General features: G+C 41.5%; 1 protein-coding gene across 1 annotated transcript in view; it reads left to right on the top strand.

Moving 5' to 3' along the window:
- The first annotated feature begins 9312 nt into the window (after positions 1–9312).
- The window catches only part of gal3st3 (galactose-3-O-sulfotransferase 3), a 46698-nt gene continuing 33621 nt past the window's right edge, over positions 9313–22389 (top strand). The window contains 1 exon segment of the mRNA XM_082525999.1: positions 9313–10303. The gene's annotated coding sequence lies outside the window, so the exon portion shown is untranslated.

Below are 22389 nucleotides of genomic sequence, written 5' to 3'. Positions count from 1 at the left end.
CCCAAAGGCTACTTACAGAAATGACTACAAAGCTGCCTAAGAGAGTTCAGACTGAGTTGGAAAATACATGTGGACTTTCAAGGTTGTTAGAAGCTTGGTAAATAAACTGTCAATCAATGGACCTATGGCCAATTTCCCTATTAAAACATAAGGAAATGATGGGCGAACAGTACTGTATGCAAATGCTGTACTGTGCACCCCTGTTTATAGTGTGTTACACTGAAATGTTTACTAATTGTTAATATCAATAGACAGAATGGTGACATAAAAATGTTGAATGCTTGAAATTGATTTGAGCTACAATTACAGTTTAAATAACTACACAGGATTAACAAAGTCAAGATATCCTGTGGTGTTTATGCAAAAATTCAATACTGGCTTAAACTGCCGGCTCTCTGGATTGATCTGGCAGAACAACAGCAAAACGATTTTTAAAGGATGGCTTCTCCTGTGGGATTTGTCACATTTAAACCATTACATCCATCAAATTCATTTAAGCTGATTTTCATTCCTTACTGAACTAATAAAAAAAATCCTATAGCCACAGTGAGTCTGAATTATCAGACAATGTATTAATGTGGTAATGAGAGGAGAGCACACTGAAACAGTCAAGGAACATCATGAAGATATTCAGACTGTGGAAGGACAGGAACAGCTGGCAGCAGAAGATATACGATTAGAGTTACCCTCTGCTTACTGGTCCTCCAGTTCAGTTTTACAGGCTGTATCGATTATTGCGGATTAACCCTTTAAAGCCCGAACCATTAAATAGTTGAGAGTTTATTTAACCTTCTGACAATGAAAATCTATATTCTTTGTATCATATTTGCTCCTTTTTTGGAGCAAATATGTTTAAAATGTACTGTGCAATTTATTTTGGTTTTTAGTGGGGAAATAAAACCCACACGGATGATGTGTTCTCAAAAACTCACAGAAACTGTCAAATACGATACACTATGCATTAAAGCACTACATATGGCACAGGAGAGATCACCTCGAAACTATATGCCCTGTTCCCAGATTTTTGGAGGTTCATGAGGAGGCCATCGCCTGCTGGTGTTTCTGCTGTTTCAACCACTTCAGTGGTCACAGGTGTATAAAACCAAACACCGAGGCATGCAGACAAACATTAGAGAAAGAACAGCACGCTCAGGAGCTCAGTGTACTCCGTGAAATTTCCTTACTACTAAATATTCCACAGTCAGCTGTTTTGTGGTATATAACAAAGTGAAACTGGTGTAGAGCAGCGGAGACGACCAATCACGTTTCTACATCTGGTGATGTGATTGACGAGTCTGACAGTTGCCGGGGGAACAGTCCTTGTCTGACTGCATTGTGCCAAGTGTAATGTTTGGTGAACGGGTAATCGTCTTGCAGGGTTGATCAAAACTGGTCAAAAGTCCCCATAAACACCCCTAAACCTTGTAGAAAGACTTCCCAGAAGAGCTGAAGCTGTTATACCTGCAAACAGTGGGCTGACATTATATTAAACCCTACGGATTAAGAATGACAGGTCACTTTAATTGATATATGTGCGAATGCAGACGAGTGAATACTTTTGGCAATATAGTGCATGGCTCTCTGTAATACTTTTGATAGCATAGGCGAGCCATGGGGACATGGGATGATGTCAGAAAATCTGGGTCACAAGTCTAAAATAAAAGCTATGAAAATGAAACCTTCTCCAACTAAATTTGGGCGTGTAAGTATAGAGAGTGACACACATTCGCCACTGCGGACGTAGGCTCGTGCGCGCGGTGTGTCGATCCCAAAACAGGACGATCATTGTGTCAAAACAACACAGAGAGGCCGATGTCTTACACAGAAGAAAGCCGAGCGGCAGCTCAGCGAGAACACAGCGTCTTCTGTATCGGGTGCCTCGCTGGCTTTGACCTTTGACCCCGTGCCGAGTAATATGACCATATCCTTTAAGAGGGCCGAGCCAGTGTGCGCCAGGCAGAAAACACAACCGCAGCCATTTATGTGTGTGCCGAGCAACCTTTTTTCTCACACACACACACTGCCCACACAGCTAATTTATTCAGTAAATGGGAAACTGGTTACAACCTTTGCCCTCATGTTGAGCCGCAGCACTGAGCTCGCCGGTCAAAGGAGTGCCACCTGAGCCCAGGGGAGTGGGTGGTGGTGGTGGGGATTTCATTAACACACACATACAGAAACAGGCACAAGACAGCGAGGAAGCGGCAGGAAACCTAATAACTACTCGAACATCGTCCAGAGCAGATTTAGCGAGAGAGAACAAAGGAGCGAGGTAAGAGGACAGGAGATGGTGAAATTAGTTGGAGGAAAAAAATGTGTCTGCTGGAAGGAGCAAATGAGAAAAAGACAAGAGAGGAGAGAAGGCAAAGCAAATGTGAGAAGGCAGCAGTGGGAAAAATAAGAAAGATGACAAAGAGGAGTGTGGGAATGTGTGTGTGAGTGTGTTTGGACGGCAGTGCGAAGCAGTGCTGACAGGATGTGTTGACAGGCCCGTTTGGAACAGTAGAGGTTTTATCTGTGCTAATAAATGAGGCCCTATATCCCATCCTACACGGGCCTATTAAAAACTGACCTGGAGTCTGTTGTACTTTCTTATTAAATATTTCAAGTGGGTGAAGCAGCTCCCGTTTCATTGATTACCGCAAAGCAAGCAAATCTTTATTTTTAGAGCCAGGGAGAAACGGAGAGGTAGAGAGGACTCGCACACAGCAACGTTTAAATCTAAATCTAACAATGAGTACAAAGACAGAGGTAATCAAAGGCTGGGGAGAAAAGAAATGCTTCGGCCTCCGTGGCGAGCGGCACAGTTTTTACAGCTCACACCATTCGTCATAATAGGGCGTATTAAGGCACTCACAAGGATGTTGTTATTATGTTTTTTTAAGTACACAAATAAAATTAATGTGTAACGAATTCAGTTTGGTTTATTATAGTTTATATATAACTAATTGAGAACAAGCGTCATTGCAAAGTAATTTACCGACAAAGAACCCACTTTATTAAAGAGCTAGTTCCAATACTCTGGTTAATTGTTATCCAGTAGGGAGGTAGGAACAACTCCTGAAACCTCCAGCAGGAGCAGAAGCAGGGAGGTGCAGCTATCTGCTGGAACTGGATATTCTCATGTAACTCTCAGCTGGTTAAAGCCCATAGCATAGTTGCTCCACAGTGTGGTGGGTTACCCCACACAAGCAAAAATCCCTGCCTCGACTTTTCCCAGGAGGAGACACACGAGCGTGAACGTGCATCCAATTCTAAAAGTGTGCACGAGACACTAAGAGGCTTCACCATCAGTTTTGCTGGTTGGACAGACTTTAGTTCATTGCCACCAGGGCGGCGGGGTCCAGCTGTCACAGAGTGACAACACATACCCTGGACAGGTTGCCAGTTCACCACGGGGTGAGAAGAACTGGCAACGCATACGACACGCTTCCACAAGAGCTTCTTTCCAACAAAAGTCAGACTGTTGGTGAAAAAACCCCTAAAATACAGACAAAATCTACTTCATCCAGGAGTGCAATGCATATCTTTTCATACTTGTCCTTTAAGTGCAGTATGGGAATTAATGTTTCATAATTGAAATTACTTGAAATTGTGTCCCCTTACTTTACCTCACTGTGCACTTTGGTTTGTATTTGTATATAAATATAAATTTATTTGGCTTTGACTCTAAGCTCTGCGCATCAGATTTGCTTTGTATGCAGACCCAGTGCATGTGAACAAATGGCAGATAAGAGGCGTTATCACTATCTTATTTTTATCTTTTGAAACCACCAAAGAAAATCTACACTGCATAACATTTTGACAAGAACATGTCTCCTCAGTGCAGAAAGAATCCTCCAGGAAGCTCAGATATAATAGAATTGTTTATTATCTTAATACAAATAAGAACCAGGGGCTACATGTCTTTGCAGGTTTAGTTTAGACTGTGTACAGCAGGTGAACAGTATGTGAAAGTTACATCCTTAAGAAATAGGAGGAGAAACAAAATAGTCCAGCCAATCCATCGACTGTTCACTGAAGCCTCATCAGACATGGTCTCAGTGGAAGGGTGGCTGTCAAGAAGGTGTTCTTAAGGAAGGGAAACAGCGAGAACAGGCTGAGGTGTGCCAAATTACACAAGAACTGGATTGAAAATCAATGTCAGTAGTCTGGAGAACTATTCCTGAAGAGCACTTAGAGAAAAAGAGTTCACACTGCATTAAAGAATAAAGGTTTGCATTTCAAATATTGACTTTTAAGCTCACCAGAGTTGTACATTCTCCGTTTTCACCTACATATTTCCTGTATGTTTGCTCATGTTTTGTTTTAATAAACCACTTCACGAATTTCTTGGTGAAATATAAAGAAATGAGGGCTTGATACTTTTGCACAGTACTTTAAATATTCAGTTTATTCTTCCAGAGATAAGGTGCTTTCTAATCTTCCGCCAGCAGCTGAGCTTTCTGACCCTCCTGTGGCTGCAGACACAAGTAAACTTAATATATACAGATGCCGCAGAAACACTTGAAGGCCACCAACAGAATCCATTCATCATATTGCACAGTCGAACAGGCTCGACCCACTGGGACCCCTTTAAAAAAGTTCTTTTTTAAACATCCTTATTGGTGTACAGTGAGATTTTAGAGGTTTTGCGGAAAACAGCAGCTTCTGCCAAGGGAAAGAAAGCCGTTACAGTCAGCAACAAGCTGCAAGAGGAAAGCCAGTGAGAGGTCCAGGCCTTCTTTATTGCAGTCAAATAAATAGGATTCATTACCGTGTTGAAAACGATGCTAGGATACTGCCCGACATGCTTCAGTGTGCATGTTTCATGTTATTTGCAAATGTTTACATTTAATTTGTCAACCCTGGCTTCCTGTGTGCATGACATATCTTTAATGGCACAGAGAGCTGGGTTCACAGACACCGATTTCCAGAAGTGTCTGTGAGGCCATGCAGTGATTTGCATGAAAGAATCACGCCTGCTTTTAATATAGTGTGTTCTATGGGCATGAAGGTCACAGACATATAAAACATGTTACTGGAACATATAGCAGCCTCACTGACTGCTTTATGTTTTTACAAGAGTCAAAGAGTTCTTATGGAATAGGGGTTGTATTTGCATACTGGTCAATGTAATCAGTGTAGTAATAACAACAGATCTCACATTTCCAGTTCAGGTGGACTGGAAATTACATACTCATCGCTGTTTCATTTTCACTTAGTGTTGTTTACCAGGTGATATCTGTTTTGAGTGCTATCCAACACCCATATAGTTTTATGTCAGCTGCTTCAGAGCAATCATCTCAAGACTTGTGTTGAACCGCTGTAGGTGTACACTGCAAAAACTCAAACTCTTTACCAAGTATATTTGTCTTATTTCTAGTCAAAACATCTCATTACACTTAAAATAAGACAAAAGCAGCTACAAAGCAACATTTCAAGACAGTGAATCTTGAAACTACAGACAAACTAGATAATTTTCACTTGTTTCATTGGCAGATTTTTTTCACTTAATATTTTGACTTGAAATTAGACAAATACACTTGGTAAGATTTTGAGTTTTTGCAGTGTAGTTTTTATTCTTCTGAATCTAACCAAATCGTTTATTGCTGTAACCTGTCAAAAAGCTGAAATCATGGCTGGTAAGCACACCACAAACACATATTATATACCAGCAACATTGTCCACAACATCACAACCTTGACTTATTTAGCCCGACAGCAGGAGCGTGGTGGGTCTTGTTAGTAGCGTGAGGGACCCTGAACAGGTCAAAGTAACGTCACGCACCATCCAGAGCGCCCTCCATGTCTGCTGATTGCACCCTGACAGCTCGAATGGAAGATGAAGTGAGGCGTGTCCGGGGATCTCTGCAAGCGGGCAGAGATTGTAAATAATTTAAAAATAAAGTACATGGTGCATGACTCTGTCCTGCCTCAGTTCTTTTCAATCTTTTGTGCCATTCATGGTGTGGAACACGATGGACATTTGCTTTGGTTCTGAAGTACTAAATATTGATAAAGTCAGGTTTTTTTAAAGTTTTGTCAGTCCAGGCTGACCTGATTCTTGTCTACACAAATCAATAAAAGTAATTATACGAACAGATAAAATGTTGAATAATACTTTGCTGGTATCTCATTCTTAAGAAGCCTCTTTTGAAGCCTTTTGAATGTAAAAAGTCATTTAACCATTGCAAGTCTTTAATATTTTTAATGCTCAAAAACAACCAGTTGTATCAAAGAAGAAAAAGTCTGTAAAGTTTTAGAAACATCTGTCCCTGCTTCTGAAATCACATCAAGCACAAACCATAAAAAGCTGCAGAGGAACCACAAGAAAGCGTCCAATCAATCAGAAAGCAGCCCATTAAACAATATCCATTCAGCACAGCGGTGTCATGCATTACTGCCGGTCCACAAACAAGCTAAAAACAATGAATTTATAATGCCAGCGGGGTGTTTAACAAGCTTCGGCCAATCTCTGCAGCTCATCACAAACAGGATCAATAGGAAGAAGCGACAGCGTTCCCTAATCAAAGTCTGCACTGTTCCTCACAAGAATAATAACCCGTATGGAGGAGGGAATACGCTGCAAACACAATAACTCATTAATTTATTACACACCCGAGTCCAGATCGTTACTCAGTCTGTCCATCAGGATTCAGGAAGCATCCTTAACCTCGCCCCAAAAAATAGGAACGTAATACTAATAAAATCAAAGAGCGGTGGGATTTATTAGGAGGTAAAAGCCAGAAAGAGCCCAACTGTCCTTTAAATACACTACAGGTGACTCATTAGTGCACAGGAACACTGTAAGAACAGGATGGAAAATATGACGACTACTAAGTCTGAGACGTGTTTTTGAGTAACGGAGATAAAAAAACAAACGTGACTACAAAAGAAGGGAGTGGAAATAAGTTGCAATACACAGTACAGGCAAAATAAATACAAACGAGAATAATAACTCATAAAGAGCCAGTTTAAGGAGACGGTAATGAGCGTGAGAAAAGAGGATCTATGTTTCTTAGTAAAGAGCGTTTAAAAGTTGACTTCAAATGGCAGGGGAGAGAGAGGCAGGGCGATAAAAATCGACGTGGGTCAGATTGTGAGGGTGTTGTAAACCTCCAGGGCCAACCAGGAAAGAGACGATTAACGGGACTCTGGAGCCAATTAGCACTGCAAGACTCACACGCGACACCATTAAAAAATAAATAAATAAAAGATCTGCTATAAGTACGATGACAATTTTATACCCAATGATTGTATTGGGGTTTTTTTAAGAGAAGAGAGAAACAGCACCTCTAACAACAGTGATCCTTGATGCAGCATTAAAGCTTGTTTGGAACAGCACGGCCTGTTTTGTTTTCAAAAATGCTCGTACAGGCAGTTTCTACTATGTCATTTCGAGGTGGAATTAATGGTTCTTTATCTGTTTCTGCAGGTTTTTAGCCACGCACTGTAAAAGATTTTCGATTTGCGTCCAGTTCTCCAAAGCAACGTCTGCGCATAACCCAATCTCAATAAGTATGTAGAATAGAGTAGAATAGTAAAGGGAACCACAGTAGAGTTCACCACAAACAGGAAAAAACATGAAAGAAAACACCTAAGAGACAAGCACAAAGAATGGACTCCTAGCTGAGAGCTGTCATTGTTTCTAACACAACAAAGACGTTCTCTGTGTTACTTCTATGTTCCTGAAAGCAGAGGCTAAGCTGGAGGGCCGACAGCTCCATCCACATACTTTGACACTTCCTCCTGGATCACGGCACGCAGCTCTGTGCCGCTGCCTGTGTGACTGTGTTTTTCTCCCTCCCTGCCTAATGGTCGTGCTGTTAACAGTCTTCTAGCACTGCTTTATCTCAGTACGCTGACTTTCGGATTAGACAAGAACATCACATATTTTTCAAATCGCTCCCTGTTGTACCAAGATTTCTTATTTCATATTTTGGTCTGTTCATTTTATTTCTCTCTTAGGGGTGTGTATTTTTTTTTTGTCCTAGAACAGAAGCAGCATGTATGTTAGACAACCCTGATGAGGATGATTGGAAGAGAACGATTGGATAGATCAAGTTATTCACCCAGCATGGTCACAGAATACAATCAGAACAACGTGTGAAAGTGATAACTCGAGTTTATGTTGCAACTGAGTCATTCTGTAAAAGGACTAGATGTTATTTATTTTATTATTATTATTTTTTATTAACCTTTATTTAACCAGGAAGATCCCATTGAGGTTAAAAACCTCTTTTTCAAGGGAGACCTGGCCAAGATAGGCAGCAGCAGATGTCTCACAGTTACAGAAATTACTCAAACACAGGCAGCAACAACACACATGCAACAATAAGTGAAAGAATACAAATAAAATAAAAATAAAATTCAATAAAATTCAAATAAAATAAAAAGTCAGTTAAAATGACAATCAATCTAATTGAAACAGTTGCATGTTATGGACTTGGCCTCAAGGATTCGTAGTTTAGATTTAAAATCACTTAATGAAATGAATTCAGTCATTTTCCATTCCTTCTGCAGTTTGTTCCCTGATAATGCGCCTGATAAGATCAAGACAAAAACATGATACCATAGAGCACTCCATCCAGACATAGAAACAAAATAGCAAGAAATGTTTAATGTCAAGGGCCTCTTGGATCAGAAATGTTGGAGGACACTTAAACGTGACAGTGGTCCCACTGCAGCAAAGATTAGTGATTTCCATGACAACTTGATTATCAAGGCTGAGATGATTGGCTTGTTACTCATGATACCAGCAGAAAGTTGAGTCATGTAAACCTGTAAAAACACAAACAAACTTGTACCCATACCCATATTTATGGTGTTTTGGAATGTCTCCATTAGACATGCTAAAACAAAATATATGACTCAGCTCATTTTGAGAGGGTTGGATGGGAACGGTAATTCACCGAGGGGTGTGTGTGTGCGTGTGTGTGTGTGTGTGTGTGTGTGGGGGGGGGGATAAGTGTTGAAATAATGAAAAATAAATCTACTAAATGCTTGCATTCATTGCAATTAGTAACCTCAGTCATACTAAACACCCCTTTGTTATGAAAATGCTGTGAATAATAGATGAGGGAGGCCCCGTTCCTGGGGTTGCCTAAGGCCCGTGAATCACTAAATGCACCCCTGTTGACTGTAGATTTACATACGAGCTCTCTGTGAAGCCCCACTTCAAATTTAAATCAGCCTGCGTGGCATCACAAAAGCTTTTCACAGTGAACGGCAAGAAGCAACTTTACAACAGAGAGCGCGGGGTTAACGGAGCGCCCGGAGCTGGAGATACAATATTCGGGGAAACGTAACATAAGTATTACAATAATTTTCTCGTCACGGTCGAACGACTTTCCGTTAGGATTGTCCATGCGCGTTAATGTGCTCGTGGCGTGTGTGAAGACCATATGTGCTTGCTGTGAGCGCGCGAGCCGCCGCACAGCGTTCTCCGCGCGTCACGAACACACGCGCAGAGAGAGAGAGAGAGAGGGGAGAGAGAGAGAGGCAAACGCCTCTCGTTATGTAGCACGAGGAGTCGCTCGCGAGGACCATCCTCTTGACAGACAGCAGATCTGCAGCCTCACTGACTGCTTCACCTGAACAAGCCCCAAACAGTGCCGAAGAGAGCCAAGAGTGAAGGCGAGCAGGAGGAGCGGGAGGTCCTCCAATAAACCGAACAAATAAATTTAAAATAAAATAACGGAAAAAGAAGAAAGAAGGAGGAGAGGGGACAGGAGGCAGCCGGCTGGCCGGGACACGCAGTCCGCCTGAGGGGAGAAATCACCGCTACCACCGTCACATCACATCACAGCTCCGGAGATAACAAAGGTCGGTAACGGTGTAATAGCAGCATCCCTATCCTTACATGGCGGCGTTAATCCCCGTAGTAGCGCAGCAGTGGACGTGTCTGATGTGCTGTTTAAAAGGGAAAAAGGGGGGTCGATGTGTCACAAGCGGACATTTGTAGACGATCATGTTTGTTTCTATTGTGCCAATGTTCCGTTTTTCTCTCTCTGTGATCCTCACCGCTCCTCTGTGGGGACAATTACGCACCGATAGCTGCGCCAAAAGCGGATTTATGGCCACCCCCCCGCGCTGACACGTTTTCCTCAAAAAAAAAAAAAAAAAAAAAAAAAAAGGTGTTCAGAGCCAACATGTGTATCATTTGGAAATGAGCCGCGGAGTGATTTCACTCCGGCACGACCCCTCAAAGCTATCCAGGCGTGCTGGTGCTGTTGTCGATCCAGCGGCGGAGAAGAACGAAGTTCTCACATACAAAGAGCTGAAGTGAAGCTGAGTGTTAAAAGCAATGAAGAGTGGACACGGTAACCACCGTCCGTGCTTTTCATGCCGTTTTTAACCTTTTGAAGTTTTCTTTTCTTTTTTCCCTCCCGGTTATCGCGTTCCCGCTAAACTCAGTCGCTGCTCTAACCCGTTTTTCCAGGTTAACAGATTTTTTTTTTCAACTGGTTAGATTTGCTTACATTTTACTCTCTCCAGATGTTGCAGATTTGTCCATTTTTTGAATAGATTAGATCACAGACCTGGCGGAAAAAAGGAATTAACATCGTCTTAAGTGTATACATGTGCATATAGGTGCTGATAGTATCTTCAAATAGCAACGCGAACTATGTTGATGACAAATATTTTCACATTCAGCTTTTTGTTCGAGCAAATTAATGTGCCAGTTAAGCGGGAAGCTGTGTTAAACTGTGTAATAAACTGGTGACAGGTAGCAGGTGTTGATGTTTCCTGCTCATCTCAAGTCTGATGAGTTTCTTTGTGGTTTTAGGAGGAAAATATCAGCTTGTGATTTCATGTCAGTGGACACACAGGTGCCAGTATTTTGCATCGTCATATGAAGATAACTACAACATGTATTTGCATGAACTGGACATGGAAACCTTCTTTTTCCACAGAGGTCTTTATTTTAGTCAAATCATATGGAATACTTGCAAAAAGGCAAAAACCAAAGCTGTAAATGATTTGTATATATATTTGTATATATATATTTGTATAATACCCCTTTTCTCCTCGGCCGGCTGACAGACCAGGAAAAGCACAAGCACAGTAAAACAGACCTGTTGTACTGCATACTTTGTGCATTGCCTCCATCTGGCAACAGAGCTTACTGCACTCAGCGGTGCGAACAGCGCTAGCTGCGCTGGACCATAAACCCAGCTTTAACCTGGAAAACCGGTCTGCTTGTTGACTGGTCGACATTGGGCAGATGCTTTCGTCATCCGCTGCCAGCGACGTGCAGTCAGGATTTTGGAGAACTGCACGATAGCGCGTCCTGTCCGAGCTCAGACACTGTCGGACACATTAGCCTAAAACCAGCTATACACCGAGATGGAATCGGTGTATTTATCGCGATCTTCTCTGCCAGCGCCTCAAAGCTTGTCGGGATGATTGATTTCTCCTGTTCAGTCAGATTAAGAGAGTGTCAACACCTGTGCCGGGAAATTAATTAAACGTCACGCGGAGATTAACCGCGCGGGATTATCAGTGTGAACTCCTTCGTACACCCGGAGGAGAGGAGGGCAACTGTTAATGACAGACTATTTATACCTTTATTGAATCTAGCATGATGGCAGAATGATTCCAGCTGTTGCTGGAGCCTGTTCAATATTTTCCGTAACACAGATTTGCTTCTGTTCCATTAGTTGATTAGTTTGTTGTTGGCTGAAGTTTTTTCAGTCTGCTGCATCACTTACAGAGGTTTGTATTTGCCTTGTTGGAAGGAAATGCGCATTGTTGTCACTGTTGGTTCTTGAAGTGGCTCTTTACACACACACACACACACACACACACACACACACACAAAATGTACTTTGGTTACATGTTAATGGGGTACTTCATTAATCTGACAGCTGACAGAAAATTATGGGCCACACTCAAAGCAAGTCAGTCCCTGCAGAAATCATTTACTTGGGTGTGGGAATAGAATAAAAAAGATTTAAAATAAACATGAAGAGTATCAGAGGAGGTGTCCCTATTTCAGCTCAGTCACTCAGTGAAATAGCTGTCACATCTAATGAATAATTCAAGTCATTTAGTAAGCTTAAAATGGGAAAAAAAAAACATTTGCAGGCTCCAGCTTGTCAAAATAAGAATTTGCCCCCACACCATTTTTTTTATTTGGTGCTTGTTTCTGACTTTTGGTCAGACAAAACAAGACATTTTAAAGCCATCAAATACTCCAGGAAGCTAGAATGGTGTTTCCCCCCTTTTCCCCATCAAGTAAAGCAAATAACCATGGGACTCCTTTGTAAATGTCTCACAAAACAGAAATAATTCCCACATTTTCTGGGGTTTTGTGTCTTTTTAAGCGGCTTTGACAGCAGGTGGATGGACGGCCCACGTAAAATACTGAGAAATCTCATCAATCCTCATGCCGGTCCACTGCTGCTCCTTTTTGATCCGTGCGTCTACCTGCCTCCCCTCTGTCCGTCTGTCTCTCGCCTCCTCGTCTGTCTTTGGGAAGTAGGTTAGTGAGAAAGGAGGCGAGGTGACTTAATAAACCCCATCTCGCGGCAGGTCATTTACAAGCACGGACCTAAAAAGGTTCCTGACTTTCTTTCTTTCTTTTTTCTTCTCTCTGGTGTGCCCACAAGAAAGGCACAAGACCGAGTGATGAATGTGCACTCTGTTGGGAGAACAGCGATGCAGGGAATAACAATGGAGGTGAGGCGAGGTGGTGTTGATGGAGGGGGCAGGGAGGGATAGAACAGCGACACACTTATGAATAAACGCTCACACACTAACGCGCGGGCCACACCGGCCCTCTACAAAAAAACGCGAAGATAAAGTGCGCTGACTAAGATTCACTGCACGGCTGTGTTAAAGCTCATCACAAAAGTCTTTTTAGATGGAGGGTGCCCTTTAAAGGCTCTGAGAAAGGAGTTTATTTATACTGTAGCAGACTATGATATACTGCTCTGTGTCTGGCTGCTGCACAGTGTCCCTGAAAATGGTCGTTCTTAGGCCCCGAGCCAGAAAAGGAGAAGTCTTTGTTTACTGGTTCCCGGGAGGCGGAAAGAGTCAGACATGCTGGTATGTAGCATAAATTCCTCCATTTGTGTGAGATAGGAATTTCTAAAAGAAAGGGAGGAAAATAACCTGGAGAAGTAGGACGTGGAGTGTCTGCATACAGTATAATGCAGTTATTTTTTATTCAAATTTAACTCTGAGTGACAGAAATGCCTGCATGTACCCCGTCAAGCCAACAAAGATGACATTCTGGTGATGGGGAGAGGTGAAAAGGAGCCAGATGGTGATTTTAGGGTGAGTGGGGTTTTCAGAAAATGCAACAGTATCAGCAAAGCTTTGAAGGAAGGGGACAGTTAAGCATCGCAGAGCTCACACACTTGCACACACAGAGAAAAAAAAGGGGCAGAGAAAATCATACAGGAGGACAGATGGTGAGCGTTGTCTTTTTTTTCTTCTCTGTGCAGTTGGTATTGACAGGGAAGGGCTTTACGGGCACGCAGGTTTCAGGGGTGCAGGAGGATGCGGTGCTCACTCAGGTCTTCTTAATGTGCGTAAGCGGAGGTCATGACTGTGGTTTAAGACCGACTGTGAGCCTGAGTGATTAGAGCGCATGTGATTAAAAATTTACTTGTGGGCATCTCGGCTCACCGCGGAGAACTGAGGGAGTGTGTGTGCTTGCGCTGATTTAGCGATGTGTGGATGTTGGCCTGAGCGAGATTAATGCTCCATGTTAACAAACCTCTTGGTTTGACCCTGGCCAGCTGACACACACACACACACACACACACACACACACACACACACACAGACATGTATTCTCTCACGCAGACAGCATCCACTTGATCCCCTGTTAGGTTGATGCTGGCCTTGAGCAACCCTCCTTGCAGAAGCATGCATGCGCACACAGACACGCACAAACAAACATTGAAAACTGGCCAACTTTCAGCCACTTTGATGCATTAGTGCAAAGGTACATTTTCTCCTCATTGTGGCTCAGGAGCAAATAGATTTTGATGTGCAGGCATGCACCTTATTTCAGATTAGAGGCTTTACTGGATACAAAAATGGAGGGTGTAGAGTTGAAAATGCCCTCTTGTCACCCCCCCGTGGTGCCGCATATCATTGATATCCCTGGTTGTGATTGATTCCTTGGGGGAGCCTGCTAGATGAAGAAGAAGAGACATCAGTAATTTGTTGTATAATTGTTAGAGAGCAAAGACTTCACAATGAAAAATGAATGCTAGAGCGCTCTTTATTGCTTGTCACAAAACGAGACAGGCTTTTATCCCGGTTCCCTGTCATGTGTGGTTCTGGCTGCTGATGCCAGATGAAGACAGATGGGCGAGGGTTTTTGTCGGGGTTTGGGCCCGGCTCCAGGGAGCTGCCCTTGGTACGAACGCTTTCATCTACTTGTAGATGTCCGATAGCCAGATACCAGCAGACCCTGGATTAAAACGGTCTGGGCAGAAAGATTATGGGAGCAAAGTCCTGTATCTCGATGGCCCTGCTGTTCCGCACAACACGAAAATGCATTATTCATTATTAATACAGAGAGCATCTTGGTCTGGGTGCTGTTGTTATTGTCGGGCAAACTTCTACGTAGCAGAGTCCTCCCTTTTCCAAAGTCCTGACCTTGAATTTTTTTTCCATTCAGACACTCTCTGCTCTTTAGACTTTTGGAAAGTGTTTGAGTGAACCAGAGCCTGAGGTTGTTTTTTTCTCAGTACTATGAATAGCACCATGACTAATCTGACTGGGGTAATAACAACATTTAAGCTTTCTTTGTTGCGCTATTCAGTCAGAGCGTATACGGTGCAGGGGACACCATGAGGTTAACTTAGAAATATGCAGATTTTCATCAATTTACCCAAATAACACAAATATTTTAAATTTCAAAATACAGTGATGATCAGGCTTTCTTTCTGATCAAAGAGCCCTGTCCTATATTTTGACTGATATCTAATTGTGTTTATTACAGTTATCATTACAATGATTCTGTGTGAGAATATAAATGAAATCAATGTTATTATAATGACAACCATCCTCGAGTAGGAATAATTTGGGGTGGTTTCCAGTTTAACTACCCTGAGAGGCACAAACCCCTCATCTAGCAGCTGCTGATGCTCTCTCAGCTAATTGCAGTGATCACATGGTGCAACACCAATCAGCCACAACATTAAAACTTCTAATGTTGCATAGCGCTGTGTAGGTCTCCCTCATGCTACTGTAATCTCTGACTTGTCAGTGTGTTCAGTTCCTTTGGTGTCTGTTTTATTATTGTAATGAATAGTGACTGATGGTAATTGAGAGCTATCTGTTGTACGTGTTATTATCTGATAAGATTGATGAGTGCACAATGAAGCAAGAATCAAGGGTTTGTGAGGTAATCTGAGTTTAAAGTTTGTCGGCGTCATGAAGGTGGCTCTCATTTTATTTGGCTAACATCACCATGGTAACTTGTACTGAAAACATAACCTGGTCGGGAGGTTATGTGTCTTAAGATAAGATAGATAAGATAAGATAACTCTTTATTGTCATTGCACAGTCATACATAGTACAGTAGTACAATGAAATTGGAAAAACTGTCCTACGTCGGCACTACATATAACACAACACAACACGATATGACACATCACAACGTAACAAACAACACAACACAGTATATTAACTTAGTATAAAAAAGAAGAATAAGTGTATGTGTATTGCACACTGTTATTATTGCACATTAATTATTATTGCACCTTGTTATAAATATAAATATTATTGTTATTGTTTTAAACATTGTTACCTCCCCCCTAAAAAAGTCCAGGGAGGTATCCAGTCAGGTCAGCTATTTGCATTGATCAGGGCTATTGCCCTGTTGTAAAAGCTGTCCTTGAGTCTATTTGTTCGGGACCTCAGCAGCCTGAACCTCCTGCCAGATGGCAGCAGCTTAAACACCCGGTGTCCTGGGTGTGTGCAGTCCCGTAGGATGCTGCGTGCCCTCTTGAGACAGCGAGTGCTGTACAGGTCCTTCAGGGAGGGAAGAGGATGTCCAATGATTTTTTGGGCCATGTTGATGACCCTCTGGAGTGCCTTTCTGTGTGCTGTGGTGCAGCTGGAGAACCACACACCGATGCAATATGTCAGCACACTTTCAATGGAGCAGCGGTAAAGTGTGCTGACATATTGCATCGGTGTGTGGTTCTCCTGTGTGGTCTTGCTGCAAGACCCAATTTGAGTGAAGTTTAGCTGTAGGACAGATTCTCTAGAGCAGTGGTCTCCAACCTTTTTTGCGCCACGGACCGGTTTATGCCCGACAATTTTCTCGGACCGGCCTTTAAGGTGTCACAGATAAATACAACAAAATAAAACTAGTACCGATACCGAAATAAAGAAGATTTATTCATAACACACGTGAAAAGACCCAGGAAAACCGAGCTAACGATAAAAACGATAACAAAATAACGCTGAAAACCGATAAAAACCCTGAAAACCATACATTTCACACCTGAGCCTCAACTCTCGCGGCCCGGTACCAAACGACTCACGGACCGGTACCGGACCTCGGGGACCGCTGCTCTAGAATACTTTGGTATAGAGAGGAGTTCATGGTTCACTCAATGACTGCCGAAATCATCACCCCTCCACCACCGCACTGATAGTTGTTATGAGGTTTTTGTGCTGATATGCTGTGTTTGGTTTTCTCCAAATGTGGTGCAGTGCATCATGGTCCGACATCTCCACTTTGCGCCCTTGTCCAAAGGACATTGTTCCAGAGTTTTTCTGGTTTTGTTCAAATGCAACTTTGCAAACCTAATCTGAGCTGCTGGGATTTTCTTTGAGAGAAGAGGCTTTCTCCTGCAGTTCTTCCAAACAGCTGAGCCCTGTAGAGTTTGACATGCAGCTCTTGGGCTTTTAGCAGTTTCTTTGAGCATTGCACGAATCTGACCTCGGGGTCAATTTGCTGGGTCGTCCACTCTTGCGAAAAGTCTCCATATCAGCAATCTTTCCAAGAGTGGACTTCTTGCTTTTATAGAGGTGCTCACACTTATTGATGATCAGTCAATCAAGTGCATTTGATTCACAGCACATGGCTTCTACTTACCCTCTTTATTTCTATAGAAGCAGGGCAGCAAAGAGTCCTGAGAAAACGTCCTTTTTCACATCACTGTATTCATGGCTCTCATTCAACATTCATGCCACGTGATCGCAAAGGGCAGAAGCACAACTGTGGATTATGCAGTTATAAGTTCATCCTTAATCTTGGAAACACCATTGCACCTTTAGTAACTCTTCTTGACCTTTCATTTTTTACATTGCATAACCTTAATTAGCAACAAACAAACATGGATGTAACATCTGCTCAGTAAAAATGGATGTTTTAGCATACTTTCCAAAAATAAAGTGAGGTGCTCAGGTGATTGAAAAGCAAACGACGAGCTACTAAATAGTATATTTTTTCCCAACAAACCAACACCAAACATAGCTGTAACTGGTTGAATCTACCAGGTTATGATGAAACTTCTAATTCTAATCAAGATGATCAGATTAGAGGTTTTGCCATAATCAGATTATTTCTGCCAGTGGGATGAATGTGAGCTGCTGGCACAAACTCATAACAGGCTTTACCTTTATTTTGTTTTGAAATTGATTTCTGTGGAACTTCAGCCCACCTGAAGTGAAACAAGGTTAGATACAGTGGGTTTGGGTACTCTGGCCCTTGATGGCAATTCTGATTGAAAAAGCTGGGCGGTGTACTTACATCCTGTCGTTGCCCTCCAAATAGCTCGGTTCCCATGACCTTGGATGAAACGGGAAGCTTAAAGTGCCCATAAAGCCACATAAAACAGAGCATAAGAACAATGATAATGGCCGGTGAGAGCACACTGTGGTGGCTATTAACTCCGGCAGGCCATTCGATATGTTATCTATAGAATCACTGGCTCGACTTCAGCCAGAAAACAGATACTCGAAACTGAATATCGCTTTTCCACACTAGCGAAGAGCTTCATCACAGAGAACTCCCGATGCCACGAACTAAAGAAGTATCGCAGCGTGTGTTGAGGGACTTACAATATATTTCACTTTGGCTCAGTTTGAAAAAAAAAAAGAGAGCTTCTTTTCAATAGACTGGATCCTATTACCTCTTATTCATTAGGCTACAAGGAGCAAGATGAGGCACACGGATCAATAGAGGACACCTCCGAGGGCCGAGCAGTGCTGACAAACACACGGCTATTTATTGCTGAACACTGTAATAGTTTGATGATGATAATCCATTTTCAGCTGATGTCAGTGCAAACAATTATTTTTTTCAGCGGATTTATTTCTCACTGTGTTGTGCTGTTTATTTTACCCGAGGAAACTATTTTATTGTGCAGCTTGAATTATTGAAATTCGAATATTTGTTTAAATTTCTCGTTCTTTTTGATTAAGAACCACAGGGGGAATAAAGACAGTTTTTTTCTGTTTTCTTTAGACTATTCTCGTCTTATTTTTACCACCTGCCTTGCACCTCTTTCATCCTGAAACAATATGTTTGGTCTAATAAAGAGGAGGAACTTAATGAGTGTGCTGAGCTGCCCAGGCAGGCAAGTAAAAGCCTCCGTGAAGTGCTAACGATGTTTCTTCCGGAGGCTGCCGGTGTCAGGTTAGAGGCGGGCTCTTACACACTTTGACTCCTTTTACCTGTGTGTTTGGGTTTTTAATCATGAGGTCTGCTTACCTGTGTGTGTGCATGTGCCTTATTTATTCGCAGCAGCATCTGTGCGCTGGTGTGTGCATTACGTGGAGTTACAATGCACAGGGCTGCCCGCCCCTTGGGGATTCTGGTGTGGACCCTTAATTAATCCGTTTTCTGGCCGGAGGGCCTCTGTTATAATAATAATAATAATAATAATAATAATAATAATAATAATAATAATAATAATAATAATAATGGATACTTTATTGATCCCCATGGGGAAATTACTTGTCTTTCTCTGCATTTGACCCATTCACTCAGTGAAGCAGTGGGCAGCCCACTAAGCAGGCGCCCGGGGAGCAGTGTGTAGGGACGGTACCTTGCTCAGGGGTACCTCAGGGTAGCCGTTAAGTGGATTCGAACCATTATTAGGCTTTTACAGAGAAGCTGGCTGAGTCCTAACAGCACGATCTCCGAGAGCACAACACTCACACAGCTGTGCTTCCAGCAATGTGAGGACAGTTCACATAATGAAATGTTTTCCATAACTTCTAACAAATACCCTTAAAGAGTGATAAATCAGTTCAAGTTTAAACAAAGTGGATTAGCAGCAAAGCGTCAGCTGCCCATCCTTTCATATGATCAGCTTGCATATGTAACAAAACTTATGCTTAAACCTATGGCTGTAAAAATGTATATGGATGGACCTGCGGGCTGTCTTTCAACCTGGTGCCACCACCTTAGGTTATCACTCAACATAACATTTTGAAATCGCTGACTTTCAAGTTAGTTCATAATTAGAGATGGCACGATACCACTTTTTTTATGTCCGATACCGATATCATAAATTTGGATATCGGCCGATACCGATATGAATCCGATATAGTGTGTTTTTTAATTAAAACTGTTTTTTTAATATCTTGCTGCATTTTGTATAAGTTCAAATTCAAGTTTAAAAAAACAAACAAACACTAAAGCTATTCTGTTATACCTGTATGCAAAAATATACTGCACCCAAAATATTTCATAGTTCAGCAATACTGATCAATCTAATGAACTTAAACCTGCTCCATCCTTCTTATTCTGGTATTTTAAAGAGTAAGCAACCTAATTAATAGGGCTGCAAGCTCCCAGCCAAAAAAAAAAAAAAAAATAGGGAACCATCAGCCACCAGCACAGATGGTACCTTCACAAAGGAAAAAGTACTATAGCTTACTAGGGTATATTAGACTTAACAGTTACTATATACAGTAATGGACTTCTATACTTTTTACATCAGATTAAAATTTGGGTGTAAGATTCAGATAATTATTTATTAAAAGCTCGACATTTTAAATGAGAATAAGAAAGAAAAGTATGTCTTTGTGCCCTCTTTCCCTGTTCATGCCCTATCGGCCCCCCTGGCTAAACTTTGCTAGATCCGCCCCTGCACAGTTACCAGCCGTCAGCTACGCAGAAAATGATCCTGGTGTAGAAAGTAATATTAAATACATTCAAACAACAGCTTATCAAGCTTAAACGTGCTGCTGTTGTTCAGCTGCTGGTTTTCTCTTTCTGGCGCGAAGTGGGCCAAAAACAAACAAGAGAGACAGACTCGCGACAGAAAAGCCGATCAGCTGATCATTGATCAGTTTCATGATTGAAGTAGCAGCAGGAGAGGGAGAGAGAGAGAAGAGGCAGTCGCTCCATATATCGGTTGTTAAGCTTAACACGGGAATGCTTTACAAACATTCAGAGATGTACTTACACACCTGCTTTACTTCTCTGGGATAACTTTGTCGGAGATGAAATGACAGTTTGGTAGTGAGGCCACAAATGCTGAACCAGACAGCAGGTCTCACACGCCACAGCCGCTCTATCACGTGATGCATACTGCTCCGACGCGCTAGGGTTATGAGCCGAGTTACGCCATGTCGCAAGTTTTGTGAGGTGCTGTCGTGATATTTAATGGATCGGATTACATTTTTTATTTCTCTCCGATATCCGATCCAGTAATTTAGATCAGTATCTATGAGGCGCCTTGAGGCGCCTTTTATTGTGATTTGGCGCTATATAAATAAAATTGAATTGAATTGAGTATCGGACCGATACTTAATATCGGATCGGTCCATCTCTATTCATAATACCATATTTCAGTTAGCCCGATGACTGTTTACATGCTGAGTGATTTTTTTGATGACAGACTGCATATGTTGTGTTACTGGATCTCATCTTACCCAGTTTGTATAATAAGGAATTAACAAACAAAAATCACACTTGATGTTTGTCTTCTTTGACTTCTAAAACTCAACCTTTCCTCAAAAGTTAAGCTTTAGTCCTGCTTCAACTCTTTCCCCCATAAAGATAAGAAGATAAGAAGATCTGGCGACCTTTACACCTCAGTATATATCAATAATAGACGTCTAACTATTCGATCCGATCACCAACAGAAAAGTTTATTCATTTTTTCTGAGGGTAGCTGCTCAGGCTCTCTAACTTCTGTGGCACACCTGCTCATTTTATTTTGCAAGCAGGTTTCAATATGACCAAAGACAGCTTGAGTGTTTGCAGGCTGTCAGTCTGGGGCCACCCCCTACACCTGTGTTCTCACAAACAGTTCAAGTTAGAAAAACGAAAACTTTCCTTTAAGCGTCGCCATCAGCTGCACACCCCATATTTTACCACCTTGCCCCACTGAAAATATCAGCACTACATTACTGTGACACTATGTGATACACATACACTCAAAAAAATGAAACGTTGGCTTTAATTAAAATTATTTTGTCAACAGGTTCCATGAAATTGCATTATGTTAGTTTAAAGCAAAAATCTTTAGTTCATCTAATTAAAAAAAAACTACTTAAGATTAACAAGACATATTTAAGACTAACTAAATCAAGTTATGTTGTATGAACATAGATTATATATTTACAGGTTAGATAGTTTAGATTAGTTACTTCAACACATTTCTTATTTGTGGCAGTAAAATGTTAAATTTAAGTTAGATTAATTCAAATATTATATTTTCAGCCACCTTGTGCTTTACTAATTAGTTTTACATAAATCTATTTTGTCAACAGGTTTCACACAAATGAATTAAGTACATCCAACTTATTTTTTAAAATTTCTTTTATTGCCAACACATTCAGTGAGCATTTGTGTAAAACCGGTCCGAAACAAAACACGACAGCTCATTAGGGTTAGTAATTAACAGTATGTAGACAGATGCAACATCAAGACTTTAAATTAAATGTCTGTATCTGCCAGAAATAGAAGAAAAAACAAACAAACATTGAAGACCACATAACACATTGATAAGATGACACTTGAGTTATGCACATGTGATGCTAGTAAGGTCTGTGGAGTGTTTTTTCTTTTAGTGTCTAAAATGGATAGCAAAGTTGCTATTTGCAATGATTGCTTAGGGTCAGTCCAGTAACACAATGCCAATGAAGTGCTTTCCTTTAACAATGCAAAGTGAAGTGTCCACCTCAACAGCCACAATTTAAAAAAAAATTAATGTAATAATAATAATAATAATAATAATAATAATAATAAATAGTCCACTGATATTAGCAATCAAAGAAATTATATCACTATCCCAAATAAAACTTTAATAAAACATGCCAACATTATGGTCTAACAATAAAACAGCTTGTCAGTGTTCAGTTTTTTTGCAACAGCACAGCAGTAACCATTTAACACTTGCCACTGTCAACATTTATTTTACCAGTGTTTGGGCAAAAAAACTCGAGTTGTAAACATTTTAACATG

The sequence above is a fragment of the Aulonocara stuartgranti genome (genome assembly GCF_965226115.1).
Source record: "Aulonocara stuartgranti genome assembly, chromosome: 3".
Taxonomy (NCBI): domain Eukaryota; kingdom Metazoa; phylum Chordata; class Actinopteri; order Cichliformes; family Cichlidae; genus Aulonocara; species Aulonocara stuartgranti.
The sequence above is the reverse complement of the archived record's forward strand: the minus strand, read 5'-3'. Positions and strand labels throughout refer to the sequence as shown.